Genomic DNA, 19,962 nt, shown 5'->3' on the forward strand with positions numbered 1-19,962 from the left:
TGTTATTACACAGGCTGGTGGGTTATTATTTTTAGATACCGTCATACATTCTGTTTTAGATATATTCAGTTCCAGTCCCATATTTTCACTACTCCTGACTACAACATCCAGTAATTCTTGTAGTTCATGTTCAGATTCTGCCAGTAGAACCGTATCATCTGCATACCTCAGATTTGTTACATTCTTTCCTCCAATACACACCCCCTTCTTATGTTCGATATCTCTTAATATCATTTCACTATAGAGGTTGAATAAATCTGGAGACAAAACACACCCCTGCCTAACTCCTCTTCTAATAGGTGTAAAACTGCTTAGTTCGTTGTCAACACGCATTGCTGCTTCTTGTTCCCAGTACAAATTCCGTAATATTCTTAAATCTTTACCATCAATGTCCAAGGATGATAGAATTTTGAATAGTTTTTCGTGTTGTACTTTATCAAAGGCTTTTGAATAGTCGATGAAACACATATACAGATCTTTATTTACTTCAATAGATCTTTCCATCAGCATTGATAATGTGAATATTCCATTTCTGGTACCCTTGTCCTCAACAAAACCAAATTGCATCTCCCCAATTTCAGGTCGTATTTTATTTCTTATTCTTAGTAAAATTATCTTCAAAAGAATTTTTGTGAGGTGGCTCATTAGGCTAATAGTTCTGTGTTGTTCACAATCAACTGCCCCTGGCTTTTTTGGTAGTGCTATAAAAATGGATCGTTTCATATCAGTTGGCATTTTTCCTGTGTCATACACTTGATTTAGAAGGTTTGTGATGAATTCAATCCCCCATTCACCCAGGCCAGTCAAGGCTTCAATTGTTATGGCATCAGGTCCTGCAGCTTTTCCATTTTTCATGCTTTTCATGACGTTCCTAACTTCATCTTTCATTATAGAAGGCCCTTCCAGTTCTTTTATCATAGGCATTTCTCCTCGATTATCAAAGAAAAGTTCTTCAATATATTCTGACCATCTGTTTAGAATGCAGTCTTTGTCCATGATGGTGTTTCCACGCTTGTCTTTGATGCATCCACTTTTAGCACCTGATTTAGTTTTGTTTGTCACTTCTTTGATTTTCTGATGGAAGAATTTGCCATTTTTTTCTTTGCAGGACATTATATAGTGACATTGTTTATTTATCCAGTCTTCTTTAGCTTCGTTGCATTTTCTTTTTATCTGCCTGTTCAGAGTCTTGTATTTTTCTTCCTGATTTTTGGCCTTTCTTCTCTCATTCATTAGTTCTAATATCTCTGGAGTAATCCATTTCTTCTTCTGCAACTTAAGTGTGGTTGGAACATTTTCTTCTAATGATGCAGCAACACTGTCTTTAAACTGCTCATATTTCTCTTCTATATCTGTTAGTTCTCCAAGCACTTCAAACTTGTTTCTTACTGATAGTTCAAATTTTTCTTGTATCTTCTGTTCCTCCCGGAGAATGTCTAGTTGGTATTTAGGTTTAGCCTTTGCTCTTTTGCAGATTTTCAATTTAACTCGTATGGGGCATAGCACAGGTATATGATCGCTGTTACAGTCAGCCCCCGGCATAGATTTGGCATACAAAACCGAGTTTCGGAAACGTTTGCTGATGAGTATGTAATCTATTTGGTTTCTCACTCCATCTCCAGGACTTTTCCATGTCCACTTCCTTCTATTGTGGTTTGTTGACCAAGTATTTGTGATTGTCAGATCATGTTGACGGCACCATTGAATAAGACGATCACCTCTGTCATTTTTGTCTCCCAGACCATGTGGGCCCACAATATCTTCTATTCTTTCTCGGCCCACCTTGGCATTAAAATCGCCCATGATGAGTTTTATGTCTGAAGACTTAAACTGATGCATTGCTTTATCTATTTGTTGATAGAAATTTTCCACTTCTTCATCATCGTGACTGGTGGTTGGGGCGTATATTTGTAAAATATCAAAATCAAAAGGTTTTGCTTGTAGTTTGATTGCCATTACTCTGTCTGATATGGGCCAGAATCCTTTGACTGCTCGCGCCGTTTTATTATCTAGTATAATTCCAACTCCCCTTTGGTGTTCTCCTCCTCCTGAGTATATAATTTTACAGTCATCATAATTAAGTTCTCCTGCTCCTTTCCATCTAACTTCTGATAATCCTAAAACATTGATATTCAACATATAACAACAACAACAACAACAAAACAATGGCAACCTTAACAAAAGCACACAAAAAACTTGATAGTCTATATTATAAGTACCTACTTGATTGAATGCTAATCTGTCCCCAACAAATTATAAACCAAATACAAAACACACGACAGACACTCGTACAGAGGAATGCGTTTAATTTACGTTCCGAGAAATCGTCATAATTTGTTGACAGTTGACTTAGTGTCATTCTCCACGAACCAGTGCAAACCTATGATATGACAATATTTAACCCATGGCATCTGACTGCTTGTCTAATCTCCTATTATTCTCATTGTCTCACAATATTTTTTTCTCACACCGACTCCCTCCTGCTGCGCACCGTTTGACTTTTTGCCGCAACTCTTAACACCCCCTTTCTATTTCATTCCCTGTCGATGAATATCATAATCATAATCATGTTGTCTTCGTAGATTATCTAAAATAATCCTAAACGCCCTCTGCAACCTTTTACCGCTAAATTATAATCAATTCACAAATTTATAAAGGAAAACCAGCAAAACTCTTTGACTTGTTTATCGGACCCGTGTCAAGGCTTTATGACACTTAGTCTATTCAGAAAACACTCTATTCTAAAACAGTTAAATATTCTTTTCCTACTCAACCAAGTTCTCAAACTCTATTGTTTCCCCATAATTTTAATCCAAACTCTATTCTATCCCCATTATCCTAGTCTTCAGTCTATTCTCAACGTGGCTCCAATCAACGGAATGAATCCACACAATTGATTCGCTATTCAAGTACATTCTCATCAATTGACAATTTGTCAGTGTTTGGCGCTTACACATATGACAGCTACCACAACGCGTAAAATGTGATTCTCTATATCTTTTATCCATTTCTATTCTCGGCGTCCATTCATCCGCCCATCGTTCCAATGCTCTCTGTCAATCCACGAACATACCGAGTGCGCATTCTGACGAGCGAGCGCGGGGAGAGATGAATTACCACCAGGGAACATTGGGCCAAGATGAATAATCCAGAGGCAATTCGTGTTCTTTTTTTAAAATCTATCTTAACCCTTTCACAGCAAAATAAAATTCTTTTAAAACAAAATTTCTCTAAAAAAAAAAATAATTAAAATTAAATAAAATTCCCCTTATTCATCCCCAAGGGGAAATTTGTCTTTAAGGTCTATCCCAAGGGAAGACGGGAATAACCTAGGCGTCAGCAGAAGTGCAGCACCGCAAAGTGAGCTAGGGCGAGGTGACTTGCTATAAGCCACACAACGAGGCGGGTAGTCGAACCCGGTACCTTTTGGGTACGAAGCAAAGACCGTACCGCTGAGCCACGCTTCCCCCCCAATAAATAAATATTCATCTGGGTTGGGTTTTTTTGTTTGTTTTTTTTTTTTTTTTTTAAAACAGCATATTGAATCGTTTTCACAAAAAGAGCTGTAACTTCCATACCACCCGAGCTTCATGGAACTTGTGCTGTATCCCTGTTGCTGCTCTCTTGGTGATAACGACGAAATATCTGACCCACCGTTACTAGTAGGTCTATGCCGAAACCATTAAGACGAAGAAAATTGTAATCAAGATCAAAATCATAATAATATTTGAAAATTTATAAAGTAAATAAAATTACACTTCTTCTTCTTCTTCTTCTTCTTCTTCTTCTTCTTCTTCTTCTTCTTCTTCTTCTTCTTCTTCTTCTTCTTCTTCTTCTTCTTCTTCTTCTTCTTCTTCTTCTTCTTCTTCTTCTTCTTCTTCTTCTTCTTCTTCTTCTTCTTCTTCTTCTTCTTCTTCTTCTTCTTCTTCTCTCTTCTTCTTCTTCTTCTTCTTCTTCTTCTTCTTCTTCTTCTTCTTCTTCTTCTTCTTCTTCTTCTTCTTCTTCTTCTTCTTCTTCTTCTTCTTCGTTCCCTCTCATATTGTCTTCATGTTTGAACGAACGCCGTCATCTTCCTCGGCTCTATCAAGGGCCAATACAGTTTAACCTGCAGAAACTTAGAAGACATTTATTTAAACTCAAAGTATAAACTTTAAGCTTTGAATTTGATTTAAAGCACAAAGCTACAAATACCGTTTTGAGACGATACGTCACATATAACATTAATCCAGGATGGATTCGGTTCTCGCCATGAAAGGATTTACTCACTCAATCCTAGAGATTTTTGCTACTGTTCAAAATTGGACAAAATGTATTAAAAATGAGCATGTACATAAATAAATAGTTATATCCAACTATCATTAACATGTAATAGCTGAAAACGTTAACTTTGATACTACGCCTATAATTTGTCTCAGAAAAATGTAATAATTAGGCATGGGGTAAAAGTAACCCGGGTAAACTACGGATATAGTCGATGTTAGAGTTGAGTGAGTTAATGAGATCAGAGGTTGTCCAGTCCAATCCAATTGGTTTTGATATGTGATCCTCCCTTTTTTCTATTCTTTCAATAATATGATTATTGCTGCAGTCAAAAAAGTAAATGGTTAAAAATGCACAGATACACATAGAGGCTTATGGCCTGGTGGTGCGTCGACTTCATTGTCATTGTGGACAGGTCACGTGAGCAATACCAAGGTGCCATAGAGGTCAGAGAGGGTAAATGTCACAGGAAAAGACTTAAGTTTGTGAGAAAGTCAGTCTCATTTTGGTTTTGGCTTTTGTTTATGTTGGAATTATTTTTTGTTGCTTTTTTGATTTTTTGCTTTTTCTTGATTTGTTTTTATTTATTTATGTGTTTTTTTGTTGTTTTTTTTAATAAGTAGGAGGGGTGGGGAATAAAAAGTGCAAAGTCGCATATGTGCACATAATAAGGTAGTCTAGAGATAGGCGAAGGGCGGGAGATATGTAATGATTGAGATGTTTGTTCTCGGAGACAGTCTTTGAGAATTGACACCAAGTTTCAGATTTTTAAACATAATTTTGATATCCAGTACCTAGTTTATCCCGGCGTAATACCGCTTTGAAACGGTGCGTCACATATAATTGAATTGGATAAAAGGTTTAAGACATTTGACAAGTTGGGGTCATCTGAATTTAACGATCCGACAAAGTGTCTTGTCCTTGAAAAACAAAGCCGTTTTATTACTTGTGTTGTTTTAAACCGGCAAAACAGATATTGACAACTCATTCACTCATTCACTCTTTCAATCCTTTCCCGGCCTGATGGCATGTGAGGCGATGCAAAGGATCTCCACCTGGTTCTATCAGCTGCTATACTTGGGGTCATCTCGAGAGACAGACCTCTCTGTTTTAGGTTACTCTCCACGTCTTCAGGGCTCCTTGGGGTGGCCGCGCCTCCTCTTTCCTTGTCCATCGCAGAGCCTTCCTTGTCAGTATTTCATTTGGTTCGACCGACATGGCCCAACCATTTCCATGAGACATTTTAATGATATTCTCCATTAACTCCACCTCCGCTCCAGCTCTCACGTTCTCATTTGAGATTGTATTAGACCAGAAGACCCTGAAGACTCGTGGTAAACATTTGTTTTGGAATACCTCGAGTTACTGAGTGATACTTTCTGTGGTCTTCCAAAATTCTGATCCACAGAGCAAAACGCTCAGGACATTACTAACTCTTAAATATCTTGATTTTAGTGTTGGAATACAATCCTGTCGCTCTCCAAATTTGTTCAAGGAAAGCAAATGTCTGGTTTACTAATTCTTGTTTTGTGATGCAAGTGAAGAGACGGAATAGAAAAGTTGGTAACATCTGGGATGATCGAAGGAAAGAGAGCGAGAGGAAGACAAAGAATGACTTATTTAAATGACATAAGAATAACCAAATGTGATTTTAAAAGCAACACAGATTTCATTCGCACCACAGAGGATCGTGATTCGTGGAGACAGCTGACCGGCAACGTGCTCAAGAGCACAAGCCACGATGGATGATGATGTTGCAGTCACCATTTGTTGTCAGTTTGCTGGCCAAGTAAGATAATGGCAAGAGCATTGTAAAATTGTATAATTTATCATTTTAACTATCCGTGGTAAAACTGTTTAGGAGGAATAACTGATGCTCTGGCAAGCCAATATTAACCATATTATGTGAAAATAAGCAGTGGCTATATTGGTTGATTTGGTGCTTGGCACCACATCCATCTTTTAAAAATGGATAACAGCATTAAAAAAAAAAACTTTTAAAACACTGAGAAATGTTATATACCGCCTCTTTAATTTTTTGAGTAAGTCTTTTCTTTATTTTTTTTTCTTTCTTTTGTATACCCATATACAGCATGTTTTAAGTCATTTTCTTCTGATTCTGGCACCACCTTATACTGTAAGCACGCCACGCCACTGAAAATGAGGATCTCAGGGAGATAACTGGGTTGGGTAGTCTCCAGTTTACCACCGGAGCCAATGGGCTTGGTCATATCTATGGGTTGCTAGCGGAAGATACCAAGAGAACAGAGTTACGCTGGACTCCACAAAGAAAGACGCTCAGAGACAGACCAGACTCAAGGAAACTTGAAAAGAAACAGTCCAAAGAGAACTGAAATCCAGGGCAGACCGCATCCCATGCAATGAAAGACCGAGAATTGTGTCCATCTTTGCCGTTGCCTTAAACATCCGTTGCGTAAAAAGGATTGAATTCAGATGAATATGGGCATCTCTCAGTCGCACAACATTTCATGCACTGACTTCACTTGTCACCGCTTTTCATAGTAATTTGATATTGATTTGAAAACTTTTTGTGTAAAATATCATGAAAATGACCTTTTGGCACTCTCAAACGAACTAAAAGCATTGTCCATTAGACCAATACTAAATAAAGCCCCTAATAGCCTTCAGTTATCAGACCGGCATAAAATGAGCGCTGTTAGATTTAATACCATTACACCAATTCATGCGTGTGTGTGTGTGTGTGTGTATTTATATATGTATATTTCTCTCTGTGTGTGTATGTGTGTGTACAAGTAAATCTTTTATGTATATAACATAGAGCGAAAGTCAATCTCTCACATGAAGTTATATTTTCACACCTTTCAATTGCTATTCATAATCAGGACAACTGAATTCAATGAACGATAACTCTTACATAGATACAAAACGCTTTACACTTACCAACCCCAGTTCACTCCCGTCCAATATAAAAGTAATAAAGCTATACGTACTATTACCCCCCCCCCTTTCCTTAGTCTATTTTTAATCTTCACCCATTCACCCCCCCCCCCCCCCCACCCCATCAACGCTCCCCCCCCCCCCCCCCCCCCCCCCCCCCCCCCCCCCCCCCCCCCCCCCCCCCGTCTTTCTTCAGATATGTTTATATAGTAGTAATTACAATCGTGTATCGAAAAATTCAATATTAGAACAGCTCTCAACAATTCCCCATTCAAAACACTCTTTTCGCCGTTCCGTGTTTGGCGTTGTTGCTGTCTTTTGATTTGCGCTGTCGTTTGACTCGACCCAAGGATCAAAGGCAATTGGGCACTTGTGAAGCTGGATGAACAAATTTTCGCCACGGTGGCTGATAGAATTATTAAAGAAAACATTGAATTGGTGGGGACGAATAAGATATGAAAAAAATCGGCGGGGACGAAGGGGAGAAAGGGGAGGGGAGGGGGGGGGGGGTCACAACAGAATCGTTATTGCAATACCGTACCATACGTTTGAAGTCAATATTTAATCCATGAGAAAATAGCGAATGCGTTATAACCTAAGTGTTCCTATTTTCAGGTCTGATAGCCCAATTTTGGATAGGCTCAATGTAATAGAAATTACCTTTAAATCGACTCGAACTATTGTCCACATACATCAATGCTAAATCAAGCCAACTATTGGCTTCAACATTCGTTACGTCACTTCCCTCGTAATGACGCATGGTAACTCAGTAACTGGCTCTAAACTATCGGAACAATGGCGGACGCCCTTATGAAATATTTCTCCGACAAGCATAAAAGCGTACCAAGAGGGGGAAAAAACATTATAAATCTGATCATGTTTTGACTTTTATACATTCTGATCACAAGACATATTATGAAAAGTTCTAGCCAGCATGAAGAATAAAAAGTACAGGTTTTCTTTGTTTAGAACCGCGATGGCCGCCGTTGATGGGTGACGTGACATCAGACTATTGAATCCAATTGCTGTTGGTTACCAGAATTGCATATGATATGCGCATTGGTTACATTCAAAACTTTCATTATTTCATCAGTAACCCTTTTACGAGAGTGATACGATGGCATCTCAAGATACTATCCATAATTTGGTCAAATAACAAAGTCAAGACACTATAGATGTGATCAGTGCCCGGATGGATGGTTGACATATCTAGCAGACGTTGGCTCTGCTCTTATATATTTGGATAAGACACTCTACACACACCGAGATTATTTGGTGTCAGATGTGAATGAGTACCCACATTAATATAGTCATGACAGATTATAAATTATAGTCATGCATTTTGGGAAAGAAGGGTGCAAAGCAGCTGACTTGCACTGTATGAACCAGAAACTTTAATCGACCTACAATCCACAATCCACTTACCTTTAGAAAGCGGTTAAAAAACTGAACTTTTCTGTAGATCTTATACTTTAGATACCTAGTTGTATGTATTTATTTAATCACATGTTCTACTTTCAAATTAATGTAGTTTTTAACTTGTCAGTTGTATATAATATAAAATGTACTAGATATTATGATATGTTGATGTATAGCCTCAGTGAGTAATTTGATTGGAACCAAGCGCTATATAAACGTCTACATTCATTATATGTGACCTCTCGTCTCAAAACGGTATTAAGTCGGGATGATTAAGATGTTGAAAATGGAATTTGTAGCCAGAAATATCACGCTTACGTTGAGTGTATATGCTTTATAGAGGAGAAGGAATATCATATTTTACTGTGCTAAATACCAACTTTTCATATTTTTGACCAGTTTGACTATAATTTGACTTTTTAGCACCTGGTCCATCCCGACATAATACCGTTTTGAGACGAGGGATCACATATTATATTATTATTTTCAAGAATATTCTGCTAAAAATCGTAAAAACTCAAAAGACTCGAAACAGCAAAGTAAATTTATTGAAATTTTGCTGTTTTTTCGTGCTCGAAGTCATTTTTTTCAAAGAATAAAAACCTTATTTATTACCATTTAGGCCAGTTTGACTTGTAAATAAAATACTATTCTCTTCTTCAATGTTCATCTGTCATGTTTTCACGATTCCGTTTATATTCATTCCTCTACGAGACCATTCACATTTCTTTGATAATTTCAGATGCTGAGAGGATGAAACCCTGAAAGATTAACAACAAGTAACGGCAGGGAGAATGAATGGGCCATCGAGATCAAAGGGAGATAACCAATTTTATTTTTAGCGGCGGGCGTACCTCATCGTGGAGTAGGGGGGGACAACTGCTGCTGCTGATTATTTATTATTTTCGAATTGAATGAAATGAATAAATACATGGTTTTTGTTCATAATAGAAATTGTTATGTGAAGATGGGATTAAAGTTAGAGAAATTACCTAGTTGTTTACCCCCCCCCCCCCCCTCATTCAGTGATATTGTATATTGGTGATAATGAAAATGTTGCTGCTTGATGCTCGAAGTAAAAAAAAAAATACAATAAGTATGGAATTATAAGATTCAATTTATTGGACGAAGACAGATACTGTGGACGTTTCGGGTTTCCCCTTTATCAACAAAACAGACAGGATGAATGAAACACTACAGATGAATGAGATAATGAGATTGTGGTGTTGTTAATTAAAGTGAATAAACCAACCAGCATGTTAAGTGTTGATGGTGGCTAAAGACCCCTTGTAAATCGCCTTGAGCCAGTTTAGTGGATATTGCGACATAAACAATCTCAATTTGTTGTTGTTGTTTTATTTTTTTTATTATTATTATTTTATTTTTATTTTTTATTTTTTTTATTTTTTTTGTTCAGCCCGTTATAACATCGAAATAAGGCGATGGGACACATAATAATATGCAAATAACGTAAAGAAAGCTTCCAGCCCAAAAAAAATAGCTCTTTGACATATTATCAACTATAGTTCCTCTAATTCGTGAAATCATCATTTTAACAAACAGAAGTTACAAATCAAATGTGTAAGGAGTGTCGCTTTCATAGCCCGATAGAAGGGCAAAGGGGGGTAACTTATGAATTCATTGAAGCATGTCCATATCATATTTTTTGTTGTTGTTGTTGCCGCTTATTGAAAGAGGGGGAATGAGAATCTATGTATTTTTTGGAGGTGTAAATCGTGAAAGGGTTTGATCTAAACCCTTTGTCAGCCCAACAGGTGTCGACGGCGAGATCTGACATTGATGGATGGCTCCTATGGCTTTGACAGGTCAGGAGTCACTTGGTGCTATTTCTTTCAAGTTCAAATCTATTCTAAATAGACTATTTTTTTCTATTCCAATAGACCCTCCTCTTTCTATAACATCCAGCGCGATGTCTTCTTAAATAGACTAGCACCACTTTTACAAAGATTATACGATTGTACTGCGATTTAGGAAATATTAAAACGGGTTGTTCTCTTCCCTATAAACCGATTTCAATATTTTTTCCGGTATTAAAGAATCGAAGCGAATCTTCATTAGAATATACATCAAGATGAGAAAAAGAGCAATTTTAAAAACAACAACAACAACAGAAAGAAATGTGCGTGAACGCTAGCTTATCGATCTCATTGAAATGATGGAATTGATTTCTCGTGATAGATAAACTCACTCAACCCTAACACCAACTATATAATCTGTAGTTTACCCAGGTTACTTTTACCCCATGCCTATTTATTGCATTTTTATGAGACAAATTAAAGGCGTAGTATCAAAGCTAATGTTTTTAGTTTTTACATGTTAATGATAGTTAAATAAAACTATCTATGTACATGCTCATTTTTAATACATTTTTTTCCAATTATGAAAAGTAGCAAAACTCTCTAGGATTAAGTGAGTTAACTTATTTCAAATACGTATTTGGTCATATCAGATAGTTTACTCAGACCACTATAACTTGCATGAGTAATTGATAGTTTGGTTTGAAGATGTTACGTTCGTGATGAAAACTAATATTCTGAAAGAAAGATGTGTTATTCCCTTCATTAAAATTGGGGGTACAGCGTGGCTCAGTGGTAAGGTCTTTGCTTCGTACCCGAAAGGTACCGAGTTCGATCACCCACCGCTGGAGCTGCGTGGCCTTGAGCAAGTCACCTCGCCCTAGCTCACTTTGCGGTGCTGCACTGCGGCTGGCGGCTGGGTTATTCCAGTCTTCCCTTGGAATAGATCCTAAAGACAAATTTCCCCATGGGGACGAATAAAGGGAATTTTAAATTCAACAGCCCTCGTTTATGTCCTTCCCTAATACAAGGTTTCCCAATATTTGAAATCCCACTTAACCGTATCTCAACACTCCACTGTGGTTTGTCATGTTCCTACCCCACTCTTTCACCTCTAATTTGGCTCAGATCTTTATTATCATTACAATATAAATTTATACACAAATCGTACGCCATTTGACTGATTAAGATTACGGGATTGAAACTTTCGGCACGGCAAGCAAACAGCGTGTGTACAGCTGTACAACGAGAGCCTTGTCCTGTGTTAATGAATCCACTGATTCTCGTACAACCCAGGTGTTGAGTCGTGGGTGGAAATCAACATACACGAATGTCTTCCTGTTCCCTATAAATTCAATGTTCATTGATTCTGCATATTATTATACCACGTACTACGTACGGCGAAGTCATGAGTGTTTTGCGTTTCATAACTACGGCTGACGACAATGCTATCTGTCTTCAAAAGTGTGATTGAGTAATATCGTATTTATGATATTAATTGTTATATCACTGCCCTTCAATTCTTGATCCTCTAGCGCCCCCCCCCCCCTCCCCTCCCCGCCCCCAAAAATAATGTGCACTGGATAATTTCAAAGTATTATATCATTATAATTGCATTATAACTGACTTGTATTTCGGAGAAAAAGAAATGAAGAAAGGACCTCCAATTACAGCGGCCTTTACCCCAAACTGCACATTGCATTCTTCTACAGACAGAAAGCTATAATATTTATATTAAATATAATAAATATATCAAGTTTTGTGTTCTGTTGGACTAGGAGGTTTCTTGATCAACAAACCACAAGCTCAAAAAAACAAATGGAAGTTGATCAAAATGATTACACCACTCTTTTACGACTAGTCATATCCCTGTCAACCCTGCAGTGTTTTGTTGTTTGTTTTTCTAAGTCTCTTGCGACATATCCTATTATGTCTGTGCGGCTCTGTGGTCTAGTGGTATGACACTCGCTTTCGGATCGGAAGGTCCTGGGTTCGAGCCTCGCGCTCGGCGCATAGTTGAATCCTTGGAAAAGGCTCTTTACTCACATTCTCTTACCGTACTCAGGTGTAAAATGTGTACCTGGCCGTTAACAGCGTTGTCTTTGTCCAAAAAATTGTAATATCACCCAACAGGCGGCATGTCCAGTCCTACATGTTAAATGTTGCTGTTGACCAGTGACCCCTTGTAAAGCGCTTTGAGCACATTTAGTGGATATTGCCCTATATAAATCTCAATTTATTATATTCAAAGGCTTATAATAACTGCTACCCTCAAGTTTCGTAGTATGCTTTCTGACTCTAAAATATCAGTACAGATGCTCCGAAAGTATATTACACTTATCATGCATCTCTATAGACTACGAACTGTTATCAACATATAGCATCTCTGACCCTACTTATCTCTACATCTCCATTCTACTGCATACCCAATATATCATTCATCATACACTATTCTTTGTCCTCCCAAACAAAATATATATTCTTTTTTATAAAAACCCACATAATTCTCCCCGAGCAAGGACAACATAAAAAAAATAATAATTCAAACAAAGATTTCCCTTGTTAATATATTATACTAATATCAGCTACTGCCCGAGTACAGTACATAAATTAATATTAGATGATTTTTTTAACATAAAGAAAGATTAATTTATCCCCAACCGCCAACTATCAACCTTCTCCAGTCGAATGATAATCAGTCTTTTGTATCAATACACCATTGCGAGCCGTACATATCTGTCTACAGAAACAGTATTCAATGTCAAAAGTGATAATCACCACAGCCCGAGAAAAGCCACAAAATAAATCCCGCCAGCCTCGGCGACGCCCCTGAATCGTATGACTTTGGATACTCTCGGCCCCACATGCCTTTGTTCACGCGTCGCCTCTGTATCTATGATAAATATACTCGAATTAGAAGTCTCCATCCCTTATTTCTTTCAACGTCACAAATTTGTAGCCGGGTCAGCCCAAAACAGCTGTATGTCACAAATCAATGACTTTAGGACATGTGTGACCCTTCGTCTCGAAACGGTATTATGTCGGTGTGAATTGGACCCCGAAAAGTGACTTTAGAATTAAATTGATAGTAAATACCAATTTTTGAGCTTTTGTATTGTGAGAAATTGTCTTCATTCTGTAACATACAAATCGAAACAAACCCCAAGTTTCATGTTTTTGTCAATAAATTCTTAAAATCCAATTTAAAGCATCAGGTCATACCGCCCGACGTGCACTTATTTGCAGGTCTGATAATCCAAATAATTATGGGCTCATTGTTGTAATGGAAATCTCAAAAATTGACGCCAAAAAATTGGTCATTACAACAATGTTAAACTAGGCCCATAATTGTGTTCGAATGTCAGATCTGCATAAATGTAAACGTCGGGTCCTACTCAACATAATACCATTTTGAGACGATTTGCTACATATTTTTGTTGACATGAAAAAAAAAACAACACAGTATCTCGGTTTAAGCAGAAAATAATAATCAAAAACACCTATCTATTTGTTTGTTTGGTTTTTTTTTTTGGTTTTTTTGTTGTTTTTTTTTTGGGGGGGGGGGGGGGAGGGGTTGTTGTTTTTTTTCGGGGGGGGGGGGGAGGTAGGGGGTTTGGGATTTTTAGTTTTACTACCATGTTTGTTTTGTTGTTGTTGTTGTTGTTGTTGGGGGGGGGAGGAGGAGTTGGGTTTTTTTAGTTTTAATTTTCTTTGTTACTTTTTGTTGTTGTTGTTTGTTTGTTTTTTCGATTTTTTAGATAGAGTAAGTCAGCATAGTTTTTAAGCTAAGAAAGTGATGCATTTGAAATTGATTTAAAAGACAGTAATTTCAAATTGACAACTTTATAACGTGAAGAATTTCCCGCCACCTCCAAGACGCGTTTTGTCAAAGGCCGTTCGTGGACCCTGAACACCTTTGTATCCATGGATATCACATGACAAGGGGTTCGTCCATCCATCAACTCATCCATCCATCCATCCATCCTTCCATCCATCCATCCATCCTTCTCATATCTCACCCATCGCCTCTTGTTCTCTCTCATCCGTCACAAACAGACCTTAATCCCCGACTCATGGGTACCTTAATCCAGTTTCTGACAGCTTTCATATGCCTGGCGGAGTGATTTGTAGCAGACGGCAAACCGCAGTGTATTGTGGGGATTAGTTTTTGTCATCCTTAGTACCGTTTGTAAAGTGAGACAGTAGAATCAATGAGAGGGACGGACGGACGGACGGACGGACGGACGGACGGACGGACGGACGGACCGGCAGGTGAAAATTCGAAAAAAGATGGAACTGAAGGAGAAATGTGACCCCTCGTCTCAAAACGGTATTATGTCGGGATGGACCAGGTGCTAACAAGTCAAATTATAGTTAAACTGGTCAAAAATATCAAACGTTGGTATTTAGCACAGTAAACTATGATATTCCTTCTCCTCTATAAAGCATATACACTTAACGTAAGCATTATATTTATGGCTACAAATTCCATTTTCAGCATCTTAATCATCCCGACTTAATACCGTTTTGAGACGAGAGGTCACAAATGGGAATGTGGGGGCCCAGCTCTGAAGAAGATTGAAAATGAGTTTGTATTTCGTGCAAGATCTCAAACCACCAGGCCAACAGTAACACTTAACTCTCTCCTTACCAGTTATTTTCAGGGTTTCCTTCGCACCCAACTAACACAAAAATATACTTTTTATCACTCAAACTCAATAGCAGTAAATTCTTGCCTTACATAATTTCTTTAGTAAAACATGCTCCACATCACACTGTTCATTTTCTTTAAATTTTATGATGTACAAAAGAAAGTTGAATAAGAAAAATGTTGGTTGTATCGTAACGAATGAGAGGATTTTCCTATAGTTGGTAAGGAGAGTCTTAACATCTAGAACGAGAAATGTTAGGCGATATTACATTTTTCTTTGGACAGACCAAAGCTGTTAACGGCCTGTACTCATTTTACACCTGAGTACGATGAGATCGAGAATGTGACTAAATAGCATTTTCCAAGGACTCAATAACTATGCGCCGAACGCGAGGCTCGAACCCAGGAACTTCCAATCCGAAAGCGAGTGGCATACCAATATACCACAAAGCCGCATAAAACAAATACTTATATTTCTTTCTTCTACTTTTTCATTATAGCCAGAAAATTTTATTTGAAATATCGATGGGTGAAAATGACCCTTGACTTGCCGAAAATTCTAAAACCTGAGACTTCTAAATTGTCTCAGGTTTGAGAATTTTTAACAAGTTGAGGGTCATTTAAATCGATAGAGTTTTGTAATAAAATTTTCTGGCCAAAATGGAAAAAAAAAGTGTTTTGTATTACTAATGTGTAAGACTACTGTATACACACAGCCAGAAAAGTGAGTAGAGCAGGCACGTATGTTGATAACAACAAGAGATGAAGTGGTAGGAAAGTGCCAGAAGACAATAGAGAATTAAAATTTCGCGGCGGGGATGGGGGTTTGAACCCGCGACCTTACTGGTACGACAACTCCGCCTGGCCGGGGAGAGCGTGACTCTACCGTATGAGCTATCCACGATCCGCCCTAGCTCAAGGTCACACAGCGCACCGGGAATTCGAACTTGGTACCTTTCGGGTACAAAGCAAAGACCGTACCGTTGAGCCACGCTGACCTGGTAAGTGTCACAAAAAAGCACATCATTTGTATAAAGTGAAATCAGGAGTTCAACATTTACAAACATTAAAGAATAAACATATTTCATCTTCAACTGCATTTTATTTTTATTTTTCTTTGGGCCGGGGGAGGAAGGGGAGGGGGTTATGAATGAAAGTCTATATATCATATCAATAGTGAATGTAATCGTTTAATAAAGCATGTATTTTAAAAAGCCCGACCCACTAAATATTTATATTGGAACAATATCTCTCTTTAGTTGGTAATATTTCAAAGCCAAAGTTTGAATTTTATGATGTAAGGGAGATAACCCATCAATGACAGCAACCCGAATATACCATAAATACCGCCCCCCCCCCCCTCCCCATCAAAGCGGTATTATGTCGGAATGAAATAGTTCATGGGAATTGAACTTACAGCCACAAATATGAAACTTAGGGTTGTTTTCTATTCATTATGATGGAGAATAGAGACAATTTTTTAAATTGCAAAAAAAAATAAAAATAAAAAAATAAAAAAAATGTTAAAAATCAAAGTTTAACTCTAAATTCCCTTTTAGGGTGCCCGATCCATTCCGACTTATTAACTTTTTTGAGACAGTGAGTCACAGTTATCGTAACAGAAATGTTAATGTTGCGGATTGTAAGACAGTGAGTCACATTTATCGTAACAGAAATGTTAATGTTGAGGATTGTGAGACAGTGAGTCACATTTATCTTAACAGAAATGTTAATGTTGAGGATTGTGAGACAGTGAGTCACATTTATCGTAACAGAAATGTTAATGTTGAGGATTGTGAGACAGTGAGTCACATTTATCTTGACAGAAATGTTAATGTTGAGGATTGTGAGACAGTGAGTCACATTTATCGTAACAGAAATGTTAATGTTGAGGATTGTGAGACAGTGAGTCACATTTATCTTAACAGAAATGTTCATGTTGAGGATTTTGAGACAGTGAGTCACATTTATCTTGACAGAAATGTTAATGTTGAGGATTGTGAGACAGTGAGTCACATTTATCGTAACAGAAATGTTAATGTTGAGGATTGTGAGACAGTGAGTCACATTTATCTTGACAGAAATGTTAATGTTGAGGATTGTGAGACAGTGAGTCACATTTATCTTAACAGAAATGTCAATGTTGAGGATTGTGAAACAGTGAGTCACATTTATCTTAACAGAAATGTTAATGTTGAGGATTGTGAGACAGTGAGTCACATTCTTAACAGAAATGTTAATATTGAGGATTGTGAAACAGTGAGTCATATTTATCTCAACAGAAATGTTAATGTTGAGCCCAAAATTCAGATATAAGCATATACATGAAGATATAAAAACGTTTTGGGACGAATGGTCATAATCAATTGTGAATATGTGTAAGCATTTATTTGTTTTTAAGTTCTACCACACGATCCTTACACTTTTTCAAACCTTTAGAGCCACAGGCTGCCACAGTGCAGGCTATCAGAGCAGGTAGGGTGTTCACATCAAATCCTGGATTCGTCTCTGCTTCACTGTCACCTCCTGCATCTTCCACAATTCCATCCTCATTACCACTAACGACTACAGCATCAGTGGTTGTATTATCAACAATATTATTGGTAGCAGGATCACCCCTCTTCTCTTTCTCCTCTTTATCATTATCATCTTCACCATCATCATCATCATCATCACAATCACTATCATCATCATCGTCATCACAATTATCATAATAACCATAACAATCATGATAATGACCACCACAAGCATACTCATCACAATCCTCATCGTCCTCCTCCTCCTCCTCATCATCATCATCGCCTTCTAAACCATGCATCGTGACTGTATCAAGAACCGAAGCGTTGACGATGAGTCCGTCCGTTCCAATTTTAAACTCCTTCGTGATCTTCACGCCAGCTCCGACATTGACCGATACAGTTACAGTGCCTTTCTCGCGGTTCGTGACAGCCGTGAAAGACACGCTCTCATGATCGTCTTCGTCCTCATTTTCGTCGTCATCATCATCGTCATCATCATTATCATTATTATCATCGCCGCCGCCACCACCACCACCACCGCCGCCGTCACCATTAGCAGCTCCACCATTGCCACCATCACCACCATTAGCACCCCCACCGCCGCCGCCATTACCGCCATTCCCACCATTAGCACCCCCACCGCCGCCGCTATTACCACCATTAGCACCCCCACCGCCGCCGCCATTACCGCCATTCCCACCATTAGCACCCCCACCGCCGCCGCCATTACCACCATTAGCACCCCCACCGCCGCCGCCATTACCACCATTAGCACCCCCACCGCTGCCACCAGCACCATTAGTACCGCTTACACCAGCGGCGCCATTCCCGCTATTAGCGCCCCCACCACCACCACCACCGCCACTACCACCATTGGTACCCCCACTGGCACCATTAGTACCACCACCATCACCACTATCAGCACCACTGATAGAACCCCCACCACCACTATTTACACCACCATCATTATCATCTACGTCATCATTATAATCAACAGCAGCAATAGGCTGAGAAGCAATCACATCAATAGTAATGTCAGCAGCATTAGAAACATCGCTATCTGTCACAACTTGATTATCATCATCACCATCATCATCATCATCATCATCATCATCATCATCATCATCATCATCATCATCATCATCATCATCATCATTAACAACAACATCGTCGTCATCTTCTTTACTTTCATTGATATTCCTACTATCATCTTCTAAATCATCTTCATAATGGTCACCTCTGCGATCAACCTTACCATGCTTACCAAATACTTTATCAACAGCATCATCAACACGGTCAATTTTAAGTGTGCTACTACAATCAACAACACGTTTGGATTCAGCATCAACTACATCAACAATACCTCGACTAACACTAGAAATTCTTGCATCACCTCCAGCAGTGGTAGAAAAACTTACTGTTTTTTCAGACACAAATTCCTCAACTTTTGAATCAACATCAACTTTTTCAACACCATCAACTTCTAAATCAAGATCGTTTCTAACCAAAGTAGTCGAAGCATCAATCTCTGAGGTCGAAATGTCCCCTGCTTTATTGATCTCACTAGTATCAAAAGCATTTCTATAATCATCAACTCCAGTACTGGGAGCGGTAGCTAGATGTTTACTGAAGGTAGAAGCAGCAATATAAATATTATTAGCAGTCGATACAATATAGTCGTTGGTATATTTCATAACAAGACCACTGTCAGAATCCCTTATCTCAACAACCCTTTCCTGGGCATCCAAAACAGGACTGTCTCCATCGCAATCTTTGCAAAGTAAAGACCACGAAAGAGACATTGAGGGGAATGATGATGTATCCATATTTATTGTGTTATCATTACCACCATTAGCATCATTATCATCATCATCATCATCATCATCATCATCATCATCATCATCATCATCATCATCATCATCGTCAGAATACGTAACCGTGTTGTGACCACCAACTACGTAATCACCATCACATCCATTGCAAGAGGAAATTTCTGAAGAGACTGACCGCGAAGACTGGTATGGAAATTTCGAGTGCGATGGTGAGTTCGCCGTTGTTGTATTTTCATTTTCTCTATTAGTTTCAGGTCTAGTCGACGCTTCAGCGCGAGCCATACCGTCGTTCGTAAGACCGCGTACACGAAGGGAGGCATTTTCATACAGAGACATGACAGTAGCAATCGAGAAAGAGAACGTTTCCCCGTCTCCGATTTTCACAGCGTCGGACTTGTGAGGAAAGTTGAAGGTAAGAACATTGGATTTTGTGTCAGTTCGTGCTCCCTCGCAGCGTCGTTCATCGGTGAGAGTGACTTCATTGTTTATTGTAACAAGATTATTAGCAAAGGGTGTGTTGCTTCGATCATCGTCATTGCCGGTGT

The sequence above is a fragment of the Berghia stephanieae genome, chromosome 7, assembly GCF_034508935.2.
Source record: "Berghia stephanieae isolate SIO BIC M18660-M18661 chromosome 7, UCSD_Bste_1.3, whole genome shotgun sequence".
In the NCBI taxonomy this organism is placed as follows: Eukaryota; Metazoa; Mollusca; class Gastropoda; order Nudibranchia; family Aeolidiidae; genus Berghia; species Berghia stephanieae.